Source organism: Prionailurus bengalensis, chromosome A2 (assembly GCF_016509475.1).
Source record: "Prionailurus bengalensis isolate Pbe53 chromosome A2, Fcat_Pben_1.1_paternal_pri, whole genome shotgun sequence".
NCBI classification, from domain to species: Eukaryota; Metazoa; Chordata; class Mammalia; order Carnivora; family Felidae; genus Prionailurus; species Prionailurus bengalensis.
The window spans coordinates 73,852,001-73,879,275 of record NC_057348.1 but is presented as its reverse complement, the minus strand read 5'-3'; the positions used below and the strand labels follow the sequence as shown (position 1 = coordinate 73,879,275).

General features: G+C 43.8%; 1 protein-coding gene and 1 pseudogene across 1 annotated transcript in view; one reads left to right on the top strand and one right to left on the bottom strand.

Annotated features, from left to right (window-relative positions):
- POU6F2 (POU class 6 homeobox 2) overlaps positions 1–27,275 on the top strand; it is a 387,072-nt gene that overhangs the window by 273,862 nt on the left and 85,935 nt on the right. The gene's annotated exons all lie outside the window — the stretch shown is intronic.
- LOC122487715 lies at positions 508–1,696 on the bottom strand (annotated as a pseudogene).

Sequence of the window (27,275 nt, the reverse complement as noted above, 5' to 3'; positions counted from 1 at the left end):
GCACCTGGGTGGCTCAGTTGTTTGAGCATCCAACTCTTGATTTTGGCTCAAGCCATGATCCCAGGGTCGGGGGATTGAGCCCCACATTGGGCTCCACGCTGACTGTGGAGCCTGCTTAAGATTCTCTCTCTCTCTCTGGGGCGCCTGGGTGGCTCAGTCAGTTAAGCGTCCGACTTCAGCTCAGGTCATAACCTCATGGCTTGTGAGTTCGATCCCCACGTCAGGCTCTGTGCCCACAGCTCAGAGCCTGGAGCCTGCTTCAGATTCTGTGTCTCCTTCTCTCTCTGCCCCTCTCCACTCATGCTCTGTCTCTGTCTCTCAAAAATAAACATTAAAAAAATAAAAAAAATTATAAAAAGGTTCTCTCTCTGTTTCTCTCTCTTTCTCCCCCCCCCCCCCCGCCCACCCTGGCCCCTTCTCCCCTGCTTTAGTGCATGGTCTCTCTCTCTCTCTCAAAAAAAAAAAAAAAAAAAGTGACATTTATGTTAAGCATCCTCTCTCCAGTCACATCTGCTTTCCAAAGTGGCCATTCCTGTTCGAATGGAGAATTTGCTTTGTGATAATTGGGATCGGTGCCATCATTGTGAAGCAATGTATTCTATATAAAATGCAAGAAATGTCTCCAAGAACATCCACCCCTTTAAGGTTCTTGGCATGTTGTTTCATGTATCCCGTAGGTAAGTGGGTGTGTAGACCCAGTAACCCAGGCAAATCCTTAACACTCGCCTAATGTCTGCCTGTAACAGATTGGACAGGCAGGTCTTTATGATCATAAGGCTTTAGGAAAAAATAATCTCATTCACATCTTCATCTTCAAAGGACAGGAGAAACCCAACAGAACTTGTACCCATATCAGTCACCAGGCTTAGGATCCATCATGGATTGACCTAAAAGAAAACAAATTGGGAAAATAAGGTCTTAACCCCTGTCAACCCAAGTCCAATATGTGGATGGATGTGTGTTTGCATTACAGGGTTGGACTCTATGTGTATTATGTAACTTTTTTTTTTTGAACAATGAACACCTTTATTCCATGACTGAAGATAAGAGGGAGGAAGATTCGTTTGCCTTTCTGGCTTTGATTTTCCTCAGAACTCTAGCTCCTTGCCCCCTAGCACAGAGCCATCTGCTCGGCCATGCTGGCCTGGTCTTGAAGCCATGCATGGGAGCAGCTTGCCCTGCTAGGACTGGACCTCCAGAAGATGCTGATTTGGGCATTCTTTTTCCTGTCATCATATTTCTTCTGAATTTTCTTTGATCGTTTCTTGTAAAATGTCTTCCTCCTAGGGAGTCAGCTTGGCCCCCTTCTTGCGACCCAGGGGCAGTGCATAGTGGGACTCATCCCACTGTCGGTACCGTGTGCTGTTGATGAGCACGATCCAGTTCTTTGACAGGGTCTTTGTGTAGACCAGTTCATTGTTGGATGTGTCATAGACAACCTCAGTAATGCTTGTTTTGCATGTACAACATTCAGAGCCCCTGGAGAAGTAAGTCCCCCACACCCAGCCTCAAGCCAGGGGACTTCTTATTGCCTCCCTGAATGCAGACTGTGTGTATGCCAGTGGGGGGAAGGAGGACAATCTTATTGCGGGGGGGGGGGGGGGACTTCCCAGCTCATACTTCTGCTTCTTGTGGCGGGGCTTTCTCTCAACCCCATCTTGTGGCACTCAGGCCAATTGTCCTGAGAGATGCCCATCGCTTGCAGTGCCTGCTGCAAAAAAGCTGTGATGTAGACTTTAAATCTTAATGGGGCGCCTGGGTGGCTCAGTTGGTTAAGTATCCGACTTCGGCTCAGGTCATAATCTCATAGTTGGTGGGTTCGAGCCCCGCATTGGGCTCTGTACTGACAGCTCAGAGCCTGGAGCCTGCTTCGGATTCTGTGTCTCCCTCTCTCTCTAACCCTCCCCTGCTCACACTCTGTCAACAACAAACGTTAAAAAAATTTTTTTTAATCTTCATAGTTACATGTATGTGTGCTCCATACTTGTGTGTACGTATAGTTGTGTTTATTGGTTATATATACACACAGGCACGTATGTATTTAAAAAAATTTTTTTAGAAACACCCACTCAGGGATTCTGTAAAGTGTCCACTTATAGGGTCATCCGTGTAGTTTGGACAGATCAGCAAAGTGTGAGCACAGGGGCAGAAATGACATTGTCTGGGGTTTTCCTTTCTTGCCTTTTCTGCCTGGGACGTTTCCGAGAGAATGACTAAGCAGTGCCGGAGATTATGAATTTGCTTAAGTGTGAATGGCTGATTGCCGGGTGCAGCGCCGGGCCCTCCCCGAAGGTGATTGACTGGGGCTTCAGGTCCTCACACTTGATGCCCGGATTTGACTCGGAAAGTCTGCCAAGTCTTTTACTCGGAAATTTATCTTAATTAGATCTGAAAGACCTGCCACAGTAGAATAGTCACACCGATTAAAATGAAAAACAGGAGAAATTACTGATCAAATTAATCATAATGTCGGGTTACAGCTGTAGGTCTGATGTAATTTGCCACTCCAGTGAGTTACATCGGCCCGGCCCGGGAAAGGGAGCTGGCTTTACGCTGATCCGTAACACCCGCCCGCTCCAGGCGGCCCGGCAGGAGGCTGATTCCATTCATTTTCTTGGCTTGCTCTGACCTCCCTGCTGCTACTAGAAACAAATCAGACACCAAACAAATGGAGGGGGGTGGGGTGGGGACGGTGAGTGGGGAGGTAAACGAGAAACATTCTCTTATCCCAGTGATTGTACGACTTCAAAATGGTGAGTCGTTTACAACTTGGCTGGGCAGGCTTGGGGCTTTGTTGCTCGTTGGGGGTTTCGCTTTTGTTTTTCGTTTCCACTTAACCTCATTTTAGTTTTACTTGTGGTGACCTGACATTGATTAGATGCAGAACGGGAATCAAAAGGTCAGAGGACAAAATCTTTGGCCCTAAGCAATGAGGAAAAACCTTTAGAAAAATCTCCTTGCCAACATGGCTCTACAACTGGGGCATAGATTGAAATAATGTGAAGTGTCACAGCAGAGAGGAAGAAGCCCGGGCTGTAAGAGCTGATTGTCCCCACGAGGGTACAGTCCTGGTATTCTGATCTTTAAATTAACATCCCTTTATACCCTACCTTGGGTTAGGGCGGGGTTGAGTAGGTGAGTAGGTGGAGTATACTATTTTTTTTTAAGAAAACAAGTCAGAGACTAGGTTCTTTTCAACAAATAGCCTTGACTCCGAGCTGTGATTCACTCAGTGTTCACAAAACATATCGCCCTATTAGCAATACAGACAAGGCACCCTAAAGGACACCCTAGTCCAGACATTCTGTTGGCTATTCTCAGAAGTTAGAATTTAGGAGCAATGTAGGACTCCTTCCAATCAGTTCTGCTCTATCCCTAGCTGGGGTTGGGGGTGAGACTATGGGGGTTGGAGTCCTCTTAAAACAGAGGTGACTGGGAAGGTACAGAGAAAGGAAGCCTCCTTTCCATTCAGTGGCGATTAGATGACTCTGGAGCAGTAAGTTCTTCCTTTGTGAACATACGACGGGTTGTCCAAATCCCATTTAGTCATCCTGAGACCAGATGCTTATACCCTTTCATCTCCAGTGTGAAAAGGCCCCCATCCTTTCTTCATCCCACCGGGAATAAATCTGGTACCTTTTGTAAATGAGGGAGATAGGCAGTCACAGAAGATAAGGTGGCCTGGGCACTCAGGAGACCATGCCTTCTGGACCTTTCTATGGCTCTTTATGAAGATTTAGGTGGGACAGTGTGCCCAGACTGGGGAAGGATATAACAACCACGTTTTGAGTGGTTACTATATTGGTTTAGTTGTTTGTAACCAGATTTTTTTAAAGAAAATAATAATAGAGAATAGAAAATACCAGGGTATATCACACACAGTAAAGCTATTTATTTTTTCTTGAAGCTTCTGTTTAAGTTATATATGTGTAGATATATGTATATTGTTATATATATACATATACATATATATATATATACATAGAGAGAGAGGGAGAGATTTGTCCATGTGTTTATTTGTGTGTGTATATATGTGTGTGTGGGGGGGGTGGTAATACACAGTAAAGCCTTGGTTTGTAAGCATAATTCATCTCGGAAACATGTTTGTAGTCCAAAGCACACGTATGTCAAAGCAAATTTCAAGAACCAGTGGCTCAGTTGTGATCATGTGACATTCAGCATCATGCACTAACTCATACTGCAAGACCTCACTCGTTTATCAAGTTAAAAGTTATTAGAAATCTTTGCTTGTCTTGCAGAACACTCGCAATCCAAGGTTTTAGTGTGTATATATATATATATATATATATATATATATATATATTCTATGTATGTATGTGTAGGCTTGAGTTGTCAAGTGTATTTCTTACTATGGGACAAGGTCGGAAGAATTTGAAGAACCTTGCCCTGGAGTATCTAGCTCTTCAGGGAGGCAGAGGTGGGGAACCTTAGACATATGGTGGGTCACAAAGCAGCTTTATCAGAGTCCCAACATACTGAATGTGATGATGAGCTCCTAAACACTGAACACTATCCCCAACAGTCAAAAAGACCTAAACGGTTATGCCATTCACCACCACCCCCCACCCCTCCACACACACACACACACACACACACACACACACACACACACACAATGCAGGGAAGGAACCTTAGCCTTATACCCCCAGCCCTGTGGTTGAAAACTCACAAAGCATTCGTAGTTTAACCATCCTATTAAATGAGAAACTGAATAACATATTAAAAGCTCACAAAGCAGTCCCACCGAAAGTGAATAGATCACTGCAAAGAAAGAGTGAAAGCAGGAGAGAGAGCATGGTGGGAAGGAAGCAGGGCCTCACGCTGATTTGGGCTCTTGGAGCATTGATCAAGGGAAAAGCCTCATCCAGAGAGTTGCAGGTTGGGAGCCAGGTCCGTGGGCTCCGGTCAGAAAAATCGTGGGCTGGAGAGCTGCACATCAAGGGCTCCTGCAGTCTCTCTCTGTTGGTTGTCCCACCTGGTGTGACCCAGGCCAGAGCTAGCATCATCCTCACTGCCCTGGCCTTCCTTCCTCTCTCTTCTCCCTGTTCCAGTCCTCTCTGCAAACCCTGCCAAGCTAACCTGCCTAAAATAATACTTAATTGCATCCCCCTCACACAAAAAGCCCCCTTCTTGGGGCGCCTGGGTGGCGCAGTCGGTTAAGCGTCCGACTTCAGCCAGGTCACGATCTCGCATTCCGTGAGTTCGAGCCCCGCGTCGGGCTCTGGGCTGATGGCTCAGAGCCTGGAGCCTGTTTCCGATTCTGAGTCTCCCTCTCTCTCTGCCCCTCCCCCGTTCATGCTGTGTCTCTCTCTGTCCCAAAAATAAATAAAAACGTTGAAAAAAAAAATTTAAAAAAAAAAAAAAAAAAAAAAAAAAAAAAGCCCCCTTCTTAGCTTTCTTAGCCTGAGTGCTCTGTCCTGCCCTCCACCTGGTCTCCCACTGCCTGAAGGCCCCCGCCCCGGCTCTGCTGGGGCCCTGCACACCTGCCCTCTTCACCACTGCTCTTCATACTTCCCTGCCCTTCCTACTCCCTGCACGCTTGTCCAGCCCTCATAAGTGCTCTCCTCTTGGACTCACGCATTCGGCACTTAGCACGTGCCCTCCGAGTCTTTTTTTTTCTTACCCCATCTATGGACAAGTTTGTTATCTTACTTGAATTATAAGCCCCTGAAGAACAGACACTGTGTCTCACACCTCTGTACATCCCAGGACTGTCTGTAATTGTTGTAAGTGGTGATGTCTTATTTCACAGTTATTCATTTCATAAATATGTAAGTGCCTGTTATCTGATGATCTTAAATTTGTCTGCAAAATTACTCGAAGATAACAATTACTACTGAAAGAAATGTTATGCATTTACTTTTCTATTTAGAGCAATGCCTGGCACATAGTAAGGACTACAAAAACCTTAGATCTTGTTATGGTTATGATTTCTTTCCTTCTTTTTTTTTTTTTAGTGTGTTTTTTTTTAGTAATCTCTACACCCAACATGGGGCTCGAACTCACAACCTTGAGATCAAGAGTCGTGTGCTCTTCCAACTCAGCCATGATTTCTTTGAAATTGTTTTTTTAACACCATTGTCCTTTGCACTATCTTCTGGTGGGCTTTGGGAAATGCAGAGCTTCATTTAGGCTACTTCAAATCAGCCTCTTTCCTTTGGGAGGAGATGTACATCAGAGCAAGGACCACCGTTTTCTAATTAATCTTCTGTTTCTTTTCTCTCCCCCTCGTCCCAGCAACTCATGGTGGTTCTTGGTATTTGGAGTATAATAGAGAGAGGAGCAGGCCTTCTTAATATTTTATAGATCTGATTGACTTGTGAGTTAAATCGTATTTTCCAAAACATGAAATATCATAAAACAGATAGACCCAACGAAGATGAAAGGGAATCTCCCACCAAGAATGTAGCTCAGGCCCCCACCATTGGACACTGGAGACTCTTGCGTGACATGCTGTGCTGCTTCAACCACCCCCCCCCCCCCAACCCAGGGCAGACTCTCCCAGTAGAAAACTGATAATCTACTTTATTTTTTAATATATTTTAAAATTTTTATTTATTTGTTTTGAGACAGAGCATGCACCAGCAGAGGAGGGGCAGAGAGAGGGAGAGAGAGAATCCCAAGCAGGCTCTGCACTGTCAGCGCAGAGCCTGACACGGGGCTCGAACTCACAAACCACGGGATCATGACCTGAGCTGAAATCAAGAGTTGGTGGCTTAACTGTCTGAGCCACCCAGGTGCCTGGGTCTAGTTTAAAAAATAAAAGTAATTGTTGAGGCTTTAACACATGCCGGGCACTGTGCGAGGTGTTTTTGTGTATGTTTTCCTACTTGGGCCCTGCAATCACTTATAGGAGTAAGGAAACCACGGCTCGGAGAAGCTGGTAACTCACCAAAAGCCCACAGCTTGTTAGAGGTGGAGCTGGGATGTAAGCCCAGACTGTCTGGCTCCAACCTGGGAGACCTCACGTGTTCTTTTATGTGGGACGGTCTCTGTGTATGTCTGCTGTCCAGTGTAATTACTAATAGTGCCCATTTCATTCTCAGAATGGTCTTGGTTTAGGCAATAAATCATCCAGGTCCCTTCCCCCAAGATATGCTCACTATGCTGACTTCAACATTTATCCAAACTGCCTCTACCTGTTTTCACCTCACTAGGTGCCATTAAAGCTAAGACATTCGGACGTCTTCTTAATTTGGTGAAAAGATGGAATCAGTCATTTTTAGAAACATATTGTGTTCTTTCTACTAGGCAACTTACCTAATAATTTTTCAGAATGTGATCCTATTTGAGTCAAGAGGATCCTTGGATGCGGGCCATAGGAGACACCTTCTTTTCCAAAGTGGGATTTGTAAAAACCTAACTGGGATAGTTCTTGGATCCTGGCTGAGGTGGTGGACACCATGCCAGCAGAATTATAATTTAAAACAGAGATTTACCACTGTTCCCAAAAAAGATGATGTTCAGTAAGGATACGTGATGGGTAAAGATAATGCTCAACATATATTGTAAGGAGAGGGAGGACAAGAAATCACACACACACACACACACACACACACACACACACACAGAACTAATGACTTTTTAAAATCAAGGTGAGGGGCGCCTGGGTGGCGCAGTCGGTTAAGCGTCCGACTTCAGCCAGGTCACGATCTCGCGGTCCGTGAGTTCGAGCCCCGCGTCAGGCTCTGGGCTGATGGCTCGGAGCCTGGAGCCTGTTTCTGATTCTGTGTCTCCCTCTCTCTCTGCCCCTCCCCCGTTCATGCTCTGTCTCTCTCTGTCCTAAAAATAAAATAAACGTTGAAAAAAAATTAAAAAAAAAAAAAAAAAAAAAAAAAAAAAAAAAAAAGAATAAAATCAAGGTGAATAAGAGTCAAAAGCGCAATGTCATTAAAAGGTTTGCAGTTGACATGGAGGAGAAGGCGCACAAGGTTTCCTAAACAAGAGTGGGGGCTCCAGGAGCTCCTGGGTGGCTCAGTCATTTGAGCGTCCAACTTGGGCTCAGGTCATGATCTCTCGGTTTGTGAGTTCGAGCCCCGCATCAGGCTCTGTGCTGACAGCTCAGAGCCTGGAGCCTGCTTTGGATTCTGTGTCTCCCTCTCTATCTACCCCTCCCCTATTTGTGTGCGCTCTCTCTCTCTCTCTCTCTCTCTCTCTCTCTCTCTCATAAATAAGCGTTAAAAAAAATTTTTTTTAAAGAATGAAGGCTCCAGAGTACTGACTGCTCCAGCCTCTCTCCTTCTAGGTGGTCCCTGAGGGTGCTTCAGGGACGTCATGATTCCCAGATTGGCCACACATCAAAATCACATGGCAAGGTTTCTGCAGCAAGTATATCGTAAGAGAGAGAGAGAGACAAAGGGAGAGAGATTGAGATGAAGGTCTGGGAGACTGGACATGTAGATCAAAAGACACAGCAAAGAATTTCGTTATGTGGACTTTATGTAGATCACATGTCAAACAAATGTAAAAAGGAAAAATAATGACGTTTATGAAATAATGGGAAATATGACTGTTGACAGGGTATCTGATGATATTTAGGGATTATTTTTAATATTTTTAGGTGTGATGGTGGTATGTAGTTATAGTTTTAGGAGGGTCTTTTGAAGATACATATCTTCCAAATTTTCCATATCTGGGATTTTTTTCTCAGATGATGTGGGAAGGAAGAAAATAATATTGGTGGAGGTTGTTGGCTAGGTATAGATAAAATTGACCATAAGTTGGTATTTATTGAAACTGGGTGGTAGGTCCATGGGCATTAATTATAGCATTGTGTCTTCTTTTACATGTGTTTAAATATTTCCAAAAGAAAAAAAGAAAGAAGTTTGGGGTTTTTTTTCTTTTATTTTTTAATGTTTATTTTTGAGAGGGTTGGGGAGGGACACAGAGAGGGGGACAGAGGATTCAAAGCAGGCTCTGTGCTGACAGCAGTAAGCCTGATGTGGGGCTCAAACCCACAAACCGTGAGATCATGAGCTGAGCCGAAGTCAGACTCTCAAACAACTGAGCCACCCAGGCACCCCAAAGAAAGAAGTTTTAGTCACCTGGGGATTCTTTAATAATATGGATTCCCCTCACCCAACCCAGAACTACAAAAATCAGGGGTGAAGTCAGTGATTCTGGTGATCAAGGAGGTTGAAGAACTCCATCCCTGTAGAATTGTAAACAGTTTCTTAGATAGGGGTAAGTTAGCCAAGGCTCAGGACACTATACATACCAAATATGGTTGATGGGTTGAGACACCGTATCTTAAGAAACTGAGGTTTTTCAAGTGAAAGATTGAATAAGTGAAGATAGTTGTTAATATCTGAGGAGTTGTAAAAAATAGGAAGGGAACTAGGAAACTAAAAATAGAAAAGATCTTTCCAATTCTCAAAAAGAAAAAAAAATTAAAGGCTTCCTCTTCAGTGAGGTAGATTGAACATGTGCATTTATCTCTACACCCCCCGCCCCATGGGAGGGAATTCCACTAAAACGATACTGAAGGAAAATTTATTTTAATTGTATAAATCCAAAAAGGCAAAGAGAAGTGGAGAAAAGACAGCAGTGGACAAGCAATGTCAAACCAATTTTGGAAAAGCAGGTGGAAGAGTTAACCAAGCTGAGAGAGCTAAACCCAGAAGAGCACAGAGAGAAGCTAGGCAACCCTGGAGACCCCAAAACCTTGGGGATTGCAGACACCAGCTGCATGGAAGACAGGGTTGAGGGGGCATGTTGCTGAAAACACGGACATTGGTTAATGACTGCATAATGAATGAATAGTTAAACCCTCAGCTTCCTCCTCAATCCAAGCAGACAGGCAACTATCCCTCTAGCAGCTTTATGCGTGAGAAGCTAAACAAGAGACCCTCTAGACCTGGAGACATAAGTATGACTGTCTATGTGGCTGGGGATAGCTCCTTCCTGATGACCATGGTGTCAAGGGAAAGCCCACATCCTGAGTGATACAACCTGGCCTCATTGGGCCACTTACATCATACACAGGTGTTCAAGTATGTGGACATCTCACCACTCCCCACCTCAACCACCCTAGGTAATGGGTGGTTTCTTCTCTGGAGAAACCTGACCACTAATCAAAGAGAAAAGACTCAGTTATCAATATTGGGGATCTCCAACATCACCAGGTCTCTGCTTTATTTTTATATGTGAAAAGACAACAAAGAATGACTAAATATTTGAGAAATGTCTTTGTCTGAAATCAGAAACTAAAATGAGCCAGGGAGAGGGCAGACATTTGTTGGAAATAGAAGCAACAGAAGAAGAATAATTTTATAAAAATTTTTGAATTAATATCTTACAGAATATCCATTGAGACCATGCATCCACAAAACACATAACAGGTACAATACACAAGGAACCCTTCAAAATAATTCAGGGACTATTTAGATAATAATTTAAAAAATTATAGCAGAAATAAAAATTCAGTAGAAGGTTTAGAAAATAAAGAAAATATCTCAGAATGTAGAACAAAAGGAGAAAAAAGGAGAGAACAAATTAATAAAACAGGGAGAAAATACCAGATCCGTCCAGGAGATCTAACTTCTGAGTACAAAACAAGAAAAAAAAAAGAGAGAGAGAAAATTACTAAAGAATTAATTCCAGAAAATTTCCCAGACTTTAAGGATGTTACCTCATTGAAAGTCTCACTGAATAAATAACCTAATGAATGAGTACTAAACAAAACACCTGTAACATATCATTATGAACATTTTTCCCAGGGAAAAGTGAGGGGGAGAACAGATAAAATACAAAGAATGAAGAATCAGAATACATTGGGTTCCCATAGCAATACTTGAAGCTGAAACACAATAGAACAAAGCCTTCAAAATTCTAAGGGAAATGGTTTTTATCTTGCATTTTATATACTGCCAAGCTATCTATCAAATACAAGAATAAACTAAAGATTCAGATACAGAGTCTCTGGAAAACTTGTCTCAAATTGATCTGTCATGCATTCTTCATCAACTTTACTGGAATAAGTGTTCCACCAAAACGAGAGTAAACCAAAGAGGAAAATTAGAGGTTTACCATCAAAAGGGGCAAAAAGGAACCCCCAGGCTGACAGTTACACCGTGGGCTTAAGAAAGCAACCAGTTCACCTTGTGGCAGGAATATTGAGGACTCTAGAAAGGATGTTGCTGGAGACGAGGCAGGGGATGGGAGGGGGTGCAGTGAAGAGAACAGAAGAGAAACAAAGAGAGTACCAGGTATGGTTGACCTTATGGAAAATGGTGTTCAGAGAGGTTTTCCCATTATTGAAATGAGTTTGGGAAGAATTATGAATAGAAAGAAAGAACTAAGCAAACAGAAAAGCAATGACTAACTTTGGTAAGGGCAAAAACTTCTATGAGAAAAGAAGTGTAGTCACAGAATACCAAGAGGCTCCGAGGTAAACAGTCCCAAAAAGAAATTCTGATTAAATTGGAAACTCTGTTGGCAGAACAAGGGGAGGCGGGAGGAAGGGAAATAGGGAGTGGGTGCGAGAGTGTTCAATCCTCATCTTCCACATTGGAAATCAACTGATAACACCCAAAATTGGGAAATTTAAGCTATTATGTAGAAATATGGAGGTAAATAGTAAAAGGAACTTCTAGAAGACTTTGGAGGAGTGGCTCAGTCAGTTGAGCATATGACTCATGATTTCCACTCAAGTCATAATCTCACAGTTCATGGGATCCAGCCCCATATCCACGCTTTCAGCGCGGAGCCTGCCTGGGATTCTCTCTCCCTCTCTCTCTCTGCTCCTCCCCTGCTAGTGCTTTCTCATTCTCTCTCGAAATAAATAAATAAACTTAAAAGAAAAAAAGATTTTGGCGAACACGAAGAATTTGGTTTTAGGAGTAACAAGGCCTGAGTTATAGAAGTTCAGTTATATTTCAGTGTTGGACTTTCTACACTAAGACTTTGCGTGCTTATAGTTCCTTCTGCCTGGACACTTTTCCCTAAGGTATCCAGCTTGCTCCCTCACTTTATTCAGGTCTTGCTTTACATTTTACCTCACCAAGGAATCCTGCCTTCACCATCTTATATAAAATTCCACCTCTGTTCCTTCATCATCCTTTGGAGGTCTTATCACTACCTGACATGTTCTGTATGTATTTGATGATTGGCTTGTGTGTTTTCTTCTTCTAACTAGAATGGAAATTTCATACTCACAGGGACTTTGTTCTTTTCATTGTGATAGCCCAGCCAACAGTGAAGAAGTGCCCACATTAGAACTAGGACCATGGGTACAAACTATAAAACAGAGCTTCCTAGGAGATGTGTGCACAGAAGGGTGTGCTGTCGGGTAAGCCAGTGAGACATCCCTCCCAGAGAAGAGGTAGCCACTTCACTGGTTCTCTTGTAGAGACACTGGACCAGAAAAGACTGGTGGTCCTGTCCAGTTCTAAGATTCTGTGGTCAGCCCTGAGAACAGAATGAAAGAAAATGTACTTCTGCATAAAAACTGGGTATGAGAGGATTGATGCTTTTATCCCCAGCTAAACTAAACTTTGGGATGGACAATAGAGGAAATTTAAAATATCTTCTTGGCAGTGCTTTAAACACAAGCTATAAAGTTTTACTGCAGTGTGCTTGGTTTATTGCATCTGTGAGTATTATTTGTCTCTGTCCCGCAAGCCTCATACAGAACCTAGAACACGGTGCATATTTAATGTGGCTAAGTGAGTGCCGTGAAATTCTCAGATGAGTTTATTCCTTGAGATGACTCCCATAAGAAAATGGATGATGTTGTTTCTGGGTTTACTTTGAGAGGAGAGACAAGGAAACTATTATAAACTAAGAAGTCAACAGCATGGCAGGCGGTATATAAAGGATTTCCCGTTTGGCTTTAGAAACAGAGGTACCATTTCATTGCTGTTTGGCTTTCTCATTGGCCCCAACTGTTAGGCATGGTGTGTAGAGGGAAACACCAGCTAACTCAAAAAGATACTCCTTCTGTGGATTTCTTATAGAAAAACCTTTGATTATAAAGCTTTGCATCTTGTAGGCTTTCCCACTAGAACTATAAACAGCCTTTGTATTAAAATATTTTTATATAAAATATCTGCTCTCAGCCCTAATTGGTGTAAATAGGAAAGATTGTTATATGCAGGTTTCAAGTACTTAAATTATCACATTCCTAGACCAGAGACACACAGAGGGAGAAATAGGAAAAAAAAAAAAAAAGAGGAATGAAATCTTCTTTTATCTTTTGGATTTCCAGTGTTTTCTGTAGTAGCCGATCAGGATGCTGTCAAAGGCACTGACGAGAGATTTCCCAAAGTTAATTTTTCTCATAATACAATAACCAAATTTGCTTTAACACTTGAAAAGGCCCATCCATACTAAAAAGAATCAGTTGCTTAATCCTAAAATTAAAGGTTATCGCATGCAAGAGAAAATAATTACATGCTCAAAGTATGGAAAAAAGAAAACTTTTTTTTAATATGTAGGTATTTGTATAATTAAAGACTAATCAAGCATGAAGGGCTGCTGACTAAACCAGAAAATGAGATTGTTGGCAAGCAATATTGTAATGTAAATGCCATTTTTGTTTAACTACTAAGAAGCTGGAGAAATGATACCCTGAACAGATTAAAAGCAAACAGCATTGATAATAAATATTTATCAGATTTCAAATGCAACACAGAGGATTTTTATATTTCACGTGCAAGATTTGCCTGCAGGGAAGTTTTCAGGTACTTTTCAAGGGAGGAGTTAACATCCTTATTTAGAATTGCATTTCCAGATAGGATCTTCTATGTTAAAGTACATACGAAATATTACCCAAGGCAAAGTGTCCCTTTTGAGATAATACTACCCTCAATGCCACTATTTACTAATTAGGATTTTGTTAATTAGTATTCGTTACTTAGTATTAGCCAAAGACTTCCTAATGAATATACTGAATGTATTCTTAGAGCTGAGTTACAAGCCACACACAGATGTTAACAAAATAGAGCATTAAATATAAATGATTTCTGTAAACTTCTAGGTACGTAAACTTTGAAGTCACGGATAAATGTTCTGAGACGTTCTACAACTGTCAAATATTGCACAGTGCACTCATTTGTCAGGAGGATTAAATAACATAGGCAAAACACCTTTCAGGAAGTGGGACGTTAATAGTCACTCAGTGAATCTGAGTTTTGCTCCCTTTCTCCCCTCTCCTGTGCGGACTAGTTCAACCTAACCATTCCCATGTCTGTTCCCATAAAGACTGTGTTGCCTTTGGAGACCCTGCTAAGGCATCCAATTCTGCATTCTAAGTACACATCGAGGGCATGACCAAATCTGATCCCTCAGCATTCTTGAGAGGCAAGAGTTCTGTAGGGTGGAGAGTCTGGGTTTTTCTCTTGGCGTGAATAAACGCAGAAATTCAACAGGAAAGAAAGAGCATACCACAAAGAGGCCAAAGATTTTAATCTAATGAAGCCCTCACTGTAAAACTTACTTTCCGTTTATACGTGGTGATTTCCCTGTGTTCAGCTATGCTCAGCCTGATTTGTGTTATAAATCAAGATTTACTGCATAAACGGAGGTGTGAGCTTCTTGACCTCCTGATAAAAATGTGAGTTAATTAATCAAAAGTAGCTTTTAAGATTCAAGTATTGTGCACAGCAAGTATGCTGTTTTCTTTCCACCACAAAGCATAATTATAGATAAGTTTTCAGGAGAAGAGGCAAGACTGTCATTTCTTTACCTTCAAAAACAGTAGAAAATTCACTCTTCAGTTTCTAAATTAGAATCTGTCAGTTTGACTGCCTCTGTTTCTTTTGGGTGTACTGCATATGGTATGTGATCCAGAAAGTTGAAAGCTTGCAGACCTACTAAAATGCATTTGGGGATTTTCAGAAACAGATTATTGAGTGACAATATGATAGCCTTCAGGCTTGCTGCTAGAAATTTTTATTTAACTTATTTTCTCCCTAATGTGGCAGTAACATGTACCTATTTTCTGAAGATTGCAGAACACATCATCAAATGACAGTTCAAAAAAAACATTTTAAAGTTTATTCTTTCCCTTTTTCTATAACTTATTTGAGAGCCAGGAAGCAGCACTAAAAGAGGTGTTTCTCTTAGCACCTCTCTCCCTTCACACAGCCTGAAAGGGTCACCATGAAATTGCCAGTTCTTGAGTCTGAAGAAAGAACATCCACAAATGTTTGGGCTCTGGTTTTAGAGAAGACCTGAGGTGATTTGCAGAAGCGAGTGGGTCAGGCAATGGGGAGGAACCCACAGAAAAAGTCTCTGTCCCTTAGAGACAGTGTGCCCCTCACAGGTTGCCCATGGACAGAGCACCAGGCCACGCCGGAGAGGGCCAGACTCCCTTTCGGTGCCGTCTCCTGGTGGCAGTGTCTCAGCCTACATTTCTTCAGCAGCCTTTGCGTCCCCCTGCCTGGAAATAGGAGCTCCCGTTTTGGTGAATCCAAACAAAATTATAACCTAGCCTTCAATGGCTCAAAAAACACTCTCCACTAAAAGACATCTTGAAGTTTCTGGTCCTGCCCAAAATTCAGAGAGCATGCATTTAGCCAATGCCTTTTTATTTCCTAGTGAAATCTATCGACTTCCAGGGGGAAAAAGGACAGTGGGGAGAGGAAGAGATGAAAATGTTTATTGCAACCCATGTAAGTGTTGAGTTGTCTGAGAAAGAACCTGCCCGGGTCACCTTGGTAGGCATCTCCCTTCTGGGCATGTCTGCTTGGAAGGAGAGCGAGACCGGAAAGATTCATGGGGTTCCGAGATTCACAGAGGATTCTGGAGGCAAGCTGACCAAGGCCTTTTCATCTGGGGAACTTTTTTTCAGGTTCCTTGTTAAATTTCTGATGCCATTGGGATCCTTTGAGTCATGCATTCATTTATTCCACAACTATGCACTGAGCCTCCACACATGTCAAGCACTGTTCTTGAAGCTAGAGCAGGAATCAGGGGTGAGTAAAATTTAAAAAAAAAATCAAATGAACACTTAAATATATAGTATATTAAACATTGTTAGCTGCTATGAGGGAATAATAAATGGGGTCAAAGGGAAAGAAAGTACTACAAAAGGGGTTCCTAATTGACATAAGTTAACCAGGAAAGGCATCTCTATTGGAACAGAGGTCTGTCGGGAGAGAACCTGCCAACATATGGAAAGAATGAGTTCCAGGGGAGGGACCAGTGCAGGGCCCTGAGGTAGGAGGATGCTGGGCAGATTCCAGAAAGAGCAAAAAGGGCAGCAAGACTGGAATTGGGTCAGCGAGGGGGAGAGTGGCAGCAGATGGGGTCATAGAAGATGCAGGGGCCAGATCATCTTGGATCTTGGATCTCATAGGCTACTGCCAGGACTTTAGCAATCACCTTGAATGACACAGGAAGCCCCATGGACCCTATGAAGAGAATAGGCTGTGGGGGCTCAAAAGCAGAAATGCGGAGCCCAGTTAGGAGACTACCATGATGATTTCACCAGGGTGATGATAGCTGGTACCAGGTGATGAGGTAGAGAGAGTGAGAGGTAATCAGACTACATATATTTTGAAGGATGAGCTGACAGGATTTGCTAATGGACTGGCTTTGGTGTGGAAGAAAAAGAGAAGAGTCAGTTGTGTCCAATGACCCTGACCTGTTGGAGCTCCCCGTGTACTGACATGGGGAGGACTACCCAATGAGCAGGTTCGGGGACATGTTTTGCTTTTAGAAAGTCAGTCTTGGGCAGGTTATGTTTGAGAGACTGCTGAATGTCTTGAAGGAAAGGCTGAGAAAGTAGGTGCATCTCAAGTTCTGAAGAGGGGTCCGTGTTGGAGATAAATTTGGGAGTTCCTGGGTGTACCACTGGGGTAAAGCCATAACCCTGAATCAGATCACCCAGAGAGTGGGCCCAGATTTTAAAAAAATAGGTTCAAGCCATGGGCCCTGGAGGACCCTAACACTAAGAATTCCTGTGGAAGAAAACAAATCGGCCAAGGAGACTAAGAAGAGGTCAGTAAGGTAGGAAGGGCAGGGGCACCCAGAAGCCAAGGTAAATCAGTGCTTCTAAGAGGGAGTGATCAACTGTGCCAACTAGTTTGGGCAGATCAAGTAAGAGGGGGGCTTGAGAATTACCATTGGAGCTCACACCTGGAGGGAAGCAGTGCCCTTGACAAGAGCTTCTGTGAAGTGGTGATGAATTGGAGTGATTAAAGTAGATTTAAAAAAAAAATGGGAAGAAGAGGCGCCATCAAGAATAGACAATTCTTACCAGGCACCTGCTCCAAAAGGAAGCAGACAGGTGCACTTCCTGGAGGGGATGTGGGGTCCAGATAGGTCTGGTTTTTATATTTTAAGTTTCTCTATTTATTTTGAGAAAGGGAGTGTGTGTGTGCATGAGCAGGGAAGGGGTGGGGGGGAGAGAGAGAGAATCCCAAGCAGGATCCATGTCTCCAGCACAGCCTGACACAGGGCTTGATCCCACAAACCATGAGATCGTGACCTGAGCCGAGATCAGGAGTTGGTTGCCTAACCGACTGAGGTGCTCAGGTGCCCCAAGATAGGTCTGCTTTTTAAAGATGGAAACTGAAACCTCATGTTTGTATGCAGATCGTAGTGACCCAGTAGAGGAGTGAGATTTGATGAAACAAATCAGGGGTGTTCTTGAATAGGCAGGAAGCATGGTATCCGTTGCACTTAAAACATCAGGATAGCACAGGACAATGTTGGCTATTCATCACCCTCAAAGAAATAAGTTCTTCTTGAGAGCTGAGTTTTCCCAGAAGAGCTAAGGGTTAAACCTTTTAGTGCCAGAACTATAAAACTTGTAAAATGTAAATCACTTAAAAGCATTTTACTCCCATCTCCTATCTTCTTAAACAAAGTATCATAGTAATAAAAATCTTCTAGTTGTATCAAGCCTCGTGGCTTACAAAGTACTTTCACAAACATTATCTCCTATTATCCACCAACATCTCAGTAAAATGGGCATTTCGCAGATTTGACAGATTGGTGAGATGGACAGTCACAGGGATGTGAATTGCCCAATGTGGCTGAAAGGGAACATAACAGCAACTTCCTGATGATGTCGGATCATTATTGTCAATACAGATTATATATGTTCCGGGAAGGCAAGACTCATGTGCGATATAAGAGAACATAATGAAGGATCAAACTGTGTGGACAGACAGCAAGGGCTCTCAGAGACCCAGAAAGGAGCCAGCTGAAGCGTGGAATGTCTGTGAGGACTTCTGGAAGTGATGGAACTTGAGCAGGGCTCCTAAGTTCTAACAGATTTTAAAAGGGCAGGAAAAGCCAGGGGAAGCCAGTAAGCATGCTCCTTGACGCTTGCATTGGTAGTAGTTATTCATTTGGATGATCTCTATTTTGCTACAGATAGCTACTGCTGCCCTGGTCAGTTGTTCCCTCTGTACTTCACTAGGCCATGGTGCCCAGATATGTGATCAAAGTTTGTGTATGTGTCTGTGAGAGTGTTTTTGGATGTGATTTGCTTTTAAATCGGTAGGCTTTTAGTGAAGCAGATTGCCTTCCACACTGTGGGGTGGGCCACATCCAAGCAGTTGAAGGCATGAATAGAACAAAAGACTGACCTCCTCTGAGCAAGAGGGAATTCTGCAGCAGCCAGCCTTCCGACTTGAATTTCAACATCAGTTCTTTCCTAGGTCTCCAGCTTGCCAGCCCACCCTGCAGATTTTGGACTCATCAGCTTCTGTATTTGCATGAATCAACTCTGTAAAATGTATCTCTGTCCCTCTCTCTCTAGAGATACACACACACACACACACACACACACACACACACACACGCACCCTATTGGTTCTGTTTTTCTGGAGAACCCTGACCAATACTGTCCCTTTCTCATAGATTATATGAAGACATAAAAGGTACAGTTCCCCTCTGCAGAGTACAGACCTGCAAAAGGCTTTCCCATAAAACCGATATGATCAAAGACATTGCTGTATTTACCAGGGGAGAAGAAGCCAAAGTCTGAGGAATGGTCCTCAAAGAGCAGTCTGGGAGTAACCCAGACCCAGAGCGTTTGAAGCCCCATCTTTCACCTGTCGCTGCTCTACCCAGACCCAGTACACATTTATCACATCACACCTACAGGTGTTCCCTGTGGTTACCTTCTGTCATTTGACTCCACTGATAATTCCGCCCAACACTCAATCAAGGTGGATGATTGGTCAAAGTAACCAGCTAGTTCAGATTCAACCACAAGCTCATTGCTATAGTGCAGGAACTGGCAGACATTTTATATAAAGGGCCAAATGGTAAATACTTTAGGCTTTGTAGGTTGAGGAAAATTGAAGATACTCTTCATGTACTTATTTAACAAGAGTAAACAAATTTCCAAAAATTTCTTATTGATGAAATCCAAAATATAATAATAGTAACTGAGTAGAATTTTTAATACAGGTTATTGATGAGAAGAATAGAATTCTTTTTTTTTCCCCTGTAGGAGGGTGTATTAGGGTTCTCCAGAAAAACAGAACCAATGGTCTATATGTTCATATGTATGGATATATGACTTATTTCAAGGAAATGGTTCATGTGACTATGGAGGCTGGCAAATCCAAAATTTGCAGAGATAATGCCCAGCTTGAGTCCAAAGACCAACAGGCAAGAGAACTCCCTCTTCCTCAGAGGAAGGTCAGCCTTTAGTTCTATTCAGGCCTTCAATTGATTGGATGAGGCCCACCTACATTATGAAGGGAAGTCGGCTTTATTCAAAGGCCACTGATTTAAATGTTAATCATCTAGGGGCACTTGGGTAGCTCAGTTGGTTAAGCGTCCGATTCTTCGTTTTGACTCAGGTTGTGAGCTCACAGTTCATGGGTTCGAGCCCCAAGTTGGGCTCTGTGCTGACAACACGGAACCTGCTTGGGATTCTCTCTCTCCCTCTCTCTCTCTCTCTGCCCCTCCCCTACTTGTGCTCGCTCTCTCTCTCTCTCTCTCTTCCCCTCCCTCCCTCTCAAAATAAATAAATAAACATTAAAAAACAAAATAAACATAAAGCATCTAAACACACCCTCACAGAAATATCCAGAATAATGTTTGACTGAATATCTGGGCACCCTGTGGCCTAGTCAAGTTGACACGTAAAATTAGCTGTCACAGGGGAATAATGTTCCACTAATTGGAGTTCAAAATTAATGTTCTTCCTCATCAAATCAATTGCAAATGTTCATCTATAAAAACCTTTCCTTGCCTGTGGGCCAAATTTGGCCTGTGAGCAGTAGTTTGCCAACGCTTGCTATGGAATAATATTTTAATGGTAATAATGATAGCAATACCCTCTAAAAAGAAAGGTAATGAGAGTCAGTGTAGTGAATAATAGTCAGGAGAGGAGGCTGAGGCCAGACGGCCTGAGTTGGGATTCGGACTTCCTCACTTAGTAGCTGCATGATCTTAGGCACACTGCTTAGCCCTTCTGTGCCTTTGGTTTCTCCTTTTTAAGATGCAAATGAAAGTATCAACCTGATGGGTTTCCTGTGGAGATTAAATTAGTTAGTTATCTGTAAACTCTTTAGAAACATGCCTGGGACATGGTGGGCGCCACCCAAATGCTAGATGTGATGATGATGGTAACAAGCTAATGAAAGGAGAAGATGAGAAATAAATCCCCGTGATACTGGGACATTGGGTGGCTTCCACAGGCTGGGAGTGGGACTGGAAAACCGGTTCATTAATTTCTGAGACTGGCCAGCCCTACCAGCGGCCCAAATGTGCGACTTCCTCTCGAATTCCAAGCGCCAAGAGTCATGGTCTTGGGTTATAGTCCACTCATCAAGATTAGTAGCATTTCTTTTGCTCTGCAAACCCTACAGCCTGGGTGGGGTAAGGGCCAGGGGAGAAGCAGGGTGGAAGAATTTGGGCACTGACCCTCAGAAATGCTTCAGAACCCAGTACACGGGGAGATAGAGACCTGTCTACCTAGTCTTAGCTGTGAGTTTACTGGAGAAGCAGTAATTTCACAAAGAGGTGGGGCATTGGTGTCCTTATTGAATAAAGAATAAGCTCCAGATTTACATTCATTGATTTCCTTTCCAGTTTCTATCTATGTGCATCATGTCGAATTTCTTCTTTATCCTAAAATGAAGCCACTGAAAAAGCAAATGTATCTATATCTGCGCCCCTCTACTGCCACACCTTTGTGACGTGACCAACTTGTTCTAGACGTTAACTCTTAATTATACTCACTCCAGTTGTAGTCTTTCTTTAAAAGAAAGAAGAAGAAGAAAGAATGGATTCTGAAAAACAAAAAGATCTAGCCTTATTGCTTTGATGGAGATTTGCCACCCGTGACCCTTTAAATATTGAACTTGGACTATAAAAATATCACTTCTTATTGATCACATGGTTATTAAAGTCAGTCAGATGCTGAATTTATATGTCAAACACTTGTAATATTTCCTGTAAATATTAGGGCAAAGGGAAGAGATGATAATGCCACTGTGAAGAGTCACACCAGATTTGTTCAACTTTACATAACTGAGAAATAATAAAACTGTCATCAGGGATCTCATCAGCTATGCCAAGCGCTTGTCAAAAGCTGGGGCGCCTCATTTATGCGTGCGTAGGGGCTGAGCCGAGAAAACAGGCACCCGCAGGTACCCTGGAGAAGAATGGAGGGAAGAGGGGCGCCTGGGTGGCGCAGTCGGTTAAGCGTCCAACTTCAGCCAGGTCACGATCTCGCGGTCCGTGAATTCGAGCCCCGCGTCAGGCTCTGGGCTGATGGCTCAGAGCCTGGAGCCTGTTTCCGATTCTGTGTCTCCCTCTCTCTCTGCCCCTCCCCCGTTCATGCTCTGTCTCTCTCTGTCCCAAAAATAAATAAACGTTGAAAAAAAAAATTTAAAAAAAAGAATGGAGGGAAGAGCCATCCGTCGGCCGGTCCACCTGCGCTGGGCCTGCCCAGCACAGCATCTGACAGCTGCCGAGATTATACAGCAGACCCTGTGCACCAGCACCTGTGGATGCACTTGCCTTGAGCTCCAGTCTGCTAGGGGGTGCTGACCAGCTGTCTGGGTCTGGAGGAAAGCCTTAGAACTCAAGTCCACGAATACCAATCACCGGTTGAAAGCAGATCTCAGATCCCCTCAGATTCTTAAAGTCCCGCCTAATGATATTCAAGAATGCTTTTGGGGAGAAGTCAGCCAGAGAGATCCTTAGATGTCCTGTTTTCCCCAAGACAACTTTCCATATAAGCAACGGGAAGGAACCATGAGTCAACCGCGGGGGTCGTTACTCTGGAGCCTTCGATTGCAGGCCCAGGGCAGGCCCGAGAACGGAGCAGTGTGTAGGCATTTCTAATGGCATTTTGATGTACATGCACAAAATTGATGTCGGAAGGATCATTGTAAAGTCCCAAACAGTGGAATATTGAGGACATTTTCAGGTGGCAGTCAGATTCTGGCTGGGTGAGCCCAGTATATTTTCTCATGTCATAGTTGATTAGGTTCACAGGGAAGTGGAAAGAGTAAAAAATTCTCTTATTACTGCAGCAATGCCGTCTCAGCCTCTTTTCCCTTTGAATGCAACATTAGTTTTTGTCCAGAAGTCTAACTGCTTTCTACAGTTTGGGGAATTGTAAAGCAGAAACAATTTTCCCAGCCAGGCTGACCTTCACAGTAATGAGAAATGACTGGAATTTCTCTCTATTTCTCTAACATTTGGGGAGGGTTGGGAAGGCAGGGGGGTGGGGGGGGGGAAGAATATGCTTGTTTTACCTGATATTATGTTGTGGGCGTCCATTTGGCACTTTGAGCCTAATTTTTTTCCATTCGGGGGATTACATGGGCTGTTGCACCATCTGACCCAGCAGCCAGACCACAAGTGTATTGAGAAACGACAATAATGCACTTCAAACCTTTTGTCATCACAACAGAGGTGGCACTCTGTTTCAGCCATTAAATGAATAAATATTTTTCTCCTGGGGATGGCTATTTTCATTTATTCTCCAGCCCTTATGCAGATGATGAGCGGTAGGGCTGGCAAATTCAACCTTCATTTAGGCCATGCCCCCAAGACTCTGGTGCCCTTGGAGTCCCCACCCCAACCCCCCGCCAGGCCCCTGGACCTTCTAGTGGGCCTCCCCTGCTGAGCCAGCTGAGCTGAGCTGTGCTTCTTTCTGGATATTTCTTCCTCGTCTCTTGCTCACCACTGCCCTTGCCCTTTGCAGGATAGCAGAGTCAGTGAGCTCTCAGGCTAAGGCTAATGCTTCTTCCTTGGTTTTTAAACAATATTGGGGCACCTGGGTGGCTCAGTCAGTTAAATATCCGACTCTTGATTTCAGCTCAGGACATGATCTCACGATTTGGGAGTTCAAGCCCCACATCAGGATCTGTGCTGACGGTGAGGAGCCTGCCTGAGATCCTCTCTCTCTCCCTCTCTGCACCTCCCCACCACCCCGCATGCTCTCTCTTAAAATAAATAAATAAACTTTAAAAAATAAATAAATAAAAAATATTTAACCTTCCCATTTAACTGAGGAAATGTGAAAACCCCCTGGAAGGGAAGGCAGAAGGTAAAATTTACCAACACAGCCCTCCCACCCCCCGCCACCCAGGGAAGTAGCCCTAAAGGAGAAGCGTACCCAGAATTGTTACCCAGAGACATACCCAGAGTTGTCCTTCGTCTGAGTGTTCAGATCAGTATTTATGCCCTGGGGACACTTCAGCAGAGTCTTTTATGGGCGGGGGTGTTCTGTTGTTCCTCCCCCCCACCTCAAACTCTGTCCCTGCCCCCATCAGGTAGGCAGCAGATAATCACAGCTATACTGAATTTAGATCCTACTCTGCCACTCACTAGCTGTGTGACCTTGGGCACACTACTTAAACTCTCTGAACCGGCTCCCTCATCAGTAAAATGGGGCTAGCATAGTACGTACCTGACAAGGCTTTTTTGTTTGAAGGGGAAAAAGACACGACTTAGCCTGTCGCATGCTGTGTGCCCTCAACACACTGTCGCTTGTATCATTGTCAACTCAAATCAGTCTGCAGGTATATTGGAAATCGAGGATTAATTTGCCTTATGGTATCAGACAAGACCACTATTAATCCATTCGGTGGTATGAGCTACAGAAGGATGCTACTGGATGTGGTGCGAGCCTGACGCTTTTTTTTTTTTTTTCTGGACTGCTGTACTGCCTGAACCTTACATGAGCTAGGGAGGTGGGGGCTACGACTATCTGCAAAGCAGACAGAACAACTAAGTGTGGGAGGAGCGGCTGGCTGAGAAGGGACCCCACAGGAGGATGGGCAGAGGCAGGAGCATCGCGGCCAGCATGTTGTGGGTGCTGGAAGCTGTCCAGTCTCGGGGTCTCCAGATGGACATTGCAGGGCTTTGCTCTGCCACCAGCTTGGCATCGAGCTTTCTGCCGAAGGGGAGGTGGTCTTTCCTGGGTCCTGGACCCGAACTCCACACTCATACGCTCTCATTTCACAGATTAGGAAAGTAAGACCCAGAGCATTTAAGAAACAAGCCTAAGGCCACACAGGCCCGGTAATTAGATGACGTCGAAGAGACTCCTTCACCTCTGAATTTATGATCCACTTGAGTATTATTTGCTCTTTAAAATAGCGACAATCACAGGGGCACCTGGGTGGCCCGCTGGGTTAAGCGTCTGACTTCGGCTAAGGTCATGATCTCATGGCTTGTGGGTTCGAGCCCCGTGTTGGGCTCTGTGCTGACAGCTCGGAGTCTGGATCCCGCTTCAGAGTCTGTGTCTCCCTCTCTCTCTGCCCCTCCCCTGCTCACACTCTGTCTGACTCTCTCTCTCTCTCAAAAATAAATAAACATTAAAATTTTTTTTAAATAGCAACAATCACCGTACGAAGGCCTCCAGGTCCTAGACTACATGTACACAACTCAAACTGACATTTCAAATACATGACAGTCTGTAGTGGACATAACTTTATTATTTAGTTTTAGCATTCTTTTAAATTTTATTTTAATAGCATTTTAATATATTTTAGTATTAGTATTGTTTAATATTCATTTAGTGTATTTACACATATATACTCATTTATTAACATTATTATATATACATTTATAGTTATAATAAATGTATATTTATACAAATATGTCATTAATACATATAAATAAAATACGCAATTTAATTAGTGAATTAAAGTGTTTGCCATGCCTAAGAGACCAATTCAAGGATTCCCTTCCTGGACCCACATCTCCAAGATTCACTGAGGCACGTGGACATTGCAGCTTTAGGGGAGGGACCTCCGGAACTTCATTAATGGCTCCAATTTGTGGTTCAGATGTCGGTAGCCAGCTCCTTGCCCCTGCCTCGCTGCATGAAGCTTGAGGCAAAGGATTCAGATATACTCGTGTTGCCATGTATGCCCATAGCTTCGAGACCTGAAAAAGATGGGTGTGAGCCCAGAAATCTCCCCAAAGAACCAGAGGTAGACTTGGGAGGAGGGCTTGGCAGGAAGGTGGAGACTTGTTAAAAAAAAAAAAAAAAAAAAGCAAACACAGGGGGGCGGCTGGATGGCTCAGTCGGTGAAGCATCTGACTTCAGCTCAGGTGGTGCTCTTGAGGTTCGTGATCTTGGAGGTTCGTGAGTTCGAGCCCCCAAGCCCCACGTCCGGCTCTGTGCTGACCAGCGTGGAGCCCGCTTCTGATGCGCTGTCTCCCTCTCTCTGCCCCTCCCCCACTCACACACATGCTCACAACATTAAAAAAAAAGCAAGCACAGACACAAAAAACATATTAACTTATAAGTTAACTTTGTAATAACCTGCATTAAATCCACGAAAGGTAAGGGCCTTTAAGAAGAGATGGTTTAGCATTAGGGACTTTGTCTTCTCCTCAATTTTTCCTTCTCTCTCTTGCTTGGAGCCTAATCTCTTGGCTAAATTTCCACCCGGCAATCTGTCCCTCAAGGAATCTGTGTCTCTCAAGAGACTTTGTGCCACTCATTGGCCCACTGATACAAGTGAGTACACATAGCTCATCCACTGACCCAGGCTTCCTGGCATCTCACTGCTACCCTGGATGACAGTCTACCTCTCAGAATGATAAGAACATGTTCCAAGAGACAGTCTCTGTCCCAGGAACATATGTGAGCAAAACCAGGGGTGTATGGATACACAGTTGTGTTCTTTCTCAGATTCATTGCCTTTTCTCTGTCCCCACTGCCACCGTCTTAGGTTACATCCAGGGTGTGATAGCTCTGGACTTTCTTTCCAGTCTCCCTGACCCCATGCTTCCCTGAGCCCCCTCCCAACCCATCTCGCAGACCAAGTCAGACTTCTGACACATGAGCGGTGGTGGTCAGCTCATGTCGGTGGCACAACGTGCCATGGTGTGGCATGACTTACGAAGTGGCACTATGTGGTGTATTGTGGCACGAGAGAGCAGATGACATTCCTAACTCAGCCACTTACCCGAGGCCTTGTAAATCTGTTGCCATCATGGAGCCTCAGTTTCTTCTTCTGCAAAACGAGCAGCCTGCTATAGCTCATGTGAAAGACTCCTTCTCCAGCATTGTGACATTTATCCAAGAAAACCTGGGTTGTCACCCTTGCAACTGGGTCATTCAGAAAGTGGCAGAAACTCTTCACATTTAAAGAGGACCAGTGTGAGATCCTTATTAGACTGTTTCTGATAATTTGAACGACTCAAGCCATTCTTGGCAATTAATATGAGCACGGAAATGTCTGATGTTCATTTTGTGACCGAATTATATAGTTACTCAAGATTTTCCCCTGTGGGGAAGATTAATTAAACATAGGAAATGCTAGAGGCAGATCAAGGAGGATGATCTTGTAATCATCCAAATGAGAAGAGATGGGGACTTTAACTAGGCCAACAGGAGTGGAAAGGAGGAGGCGAAGTGGACAGATCTTCAAAGTCAAAATGATAAGATTTAGTCATTGTTTGAAGCCGAGAAGTAAAGAAAGAAAGGAGCCAGGGGAGAACGAGCCAGGGATTGAGGAGATGGGGCTCTGTCTGGGGGAGGAAATGGAGCTCCGCCTTGAACAAGCTGGGGTTGAGGTGCTGTGCATCATTGCACGGAAACACACAGCAGACCTCTGGGATTTGTCTGGAGGCAGGCCAACCCGGAGCTGGAATCGTAGCTTTTGATACGGATTCTCAGGTGCTAAAATCTGTCTGGGGTGAGCATGGCTTTTGCTACCCTGTCAGTCCTCCAGCAGTCACTGCCCTGCTTTTGTATTCTTGGTTTTATAGTCCCTATTGTGTTTTAGGAGTCCATGGAGCCCCTTAGCTGACCTTCCCCTTCGGTCCCCAAGCAACCGCCCTGGGCTCCTGTCCCCCTCTTG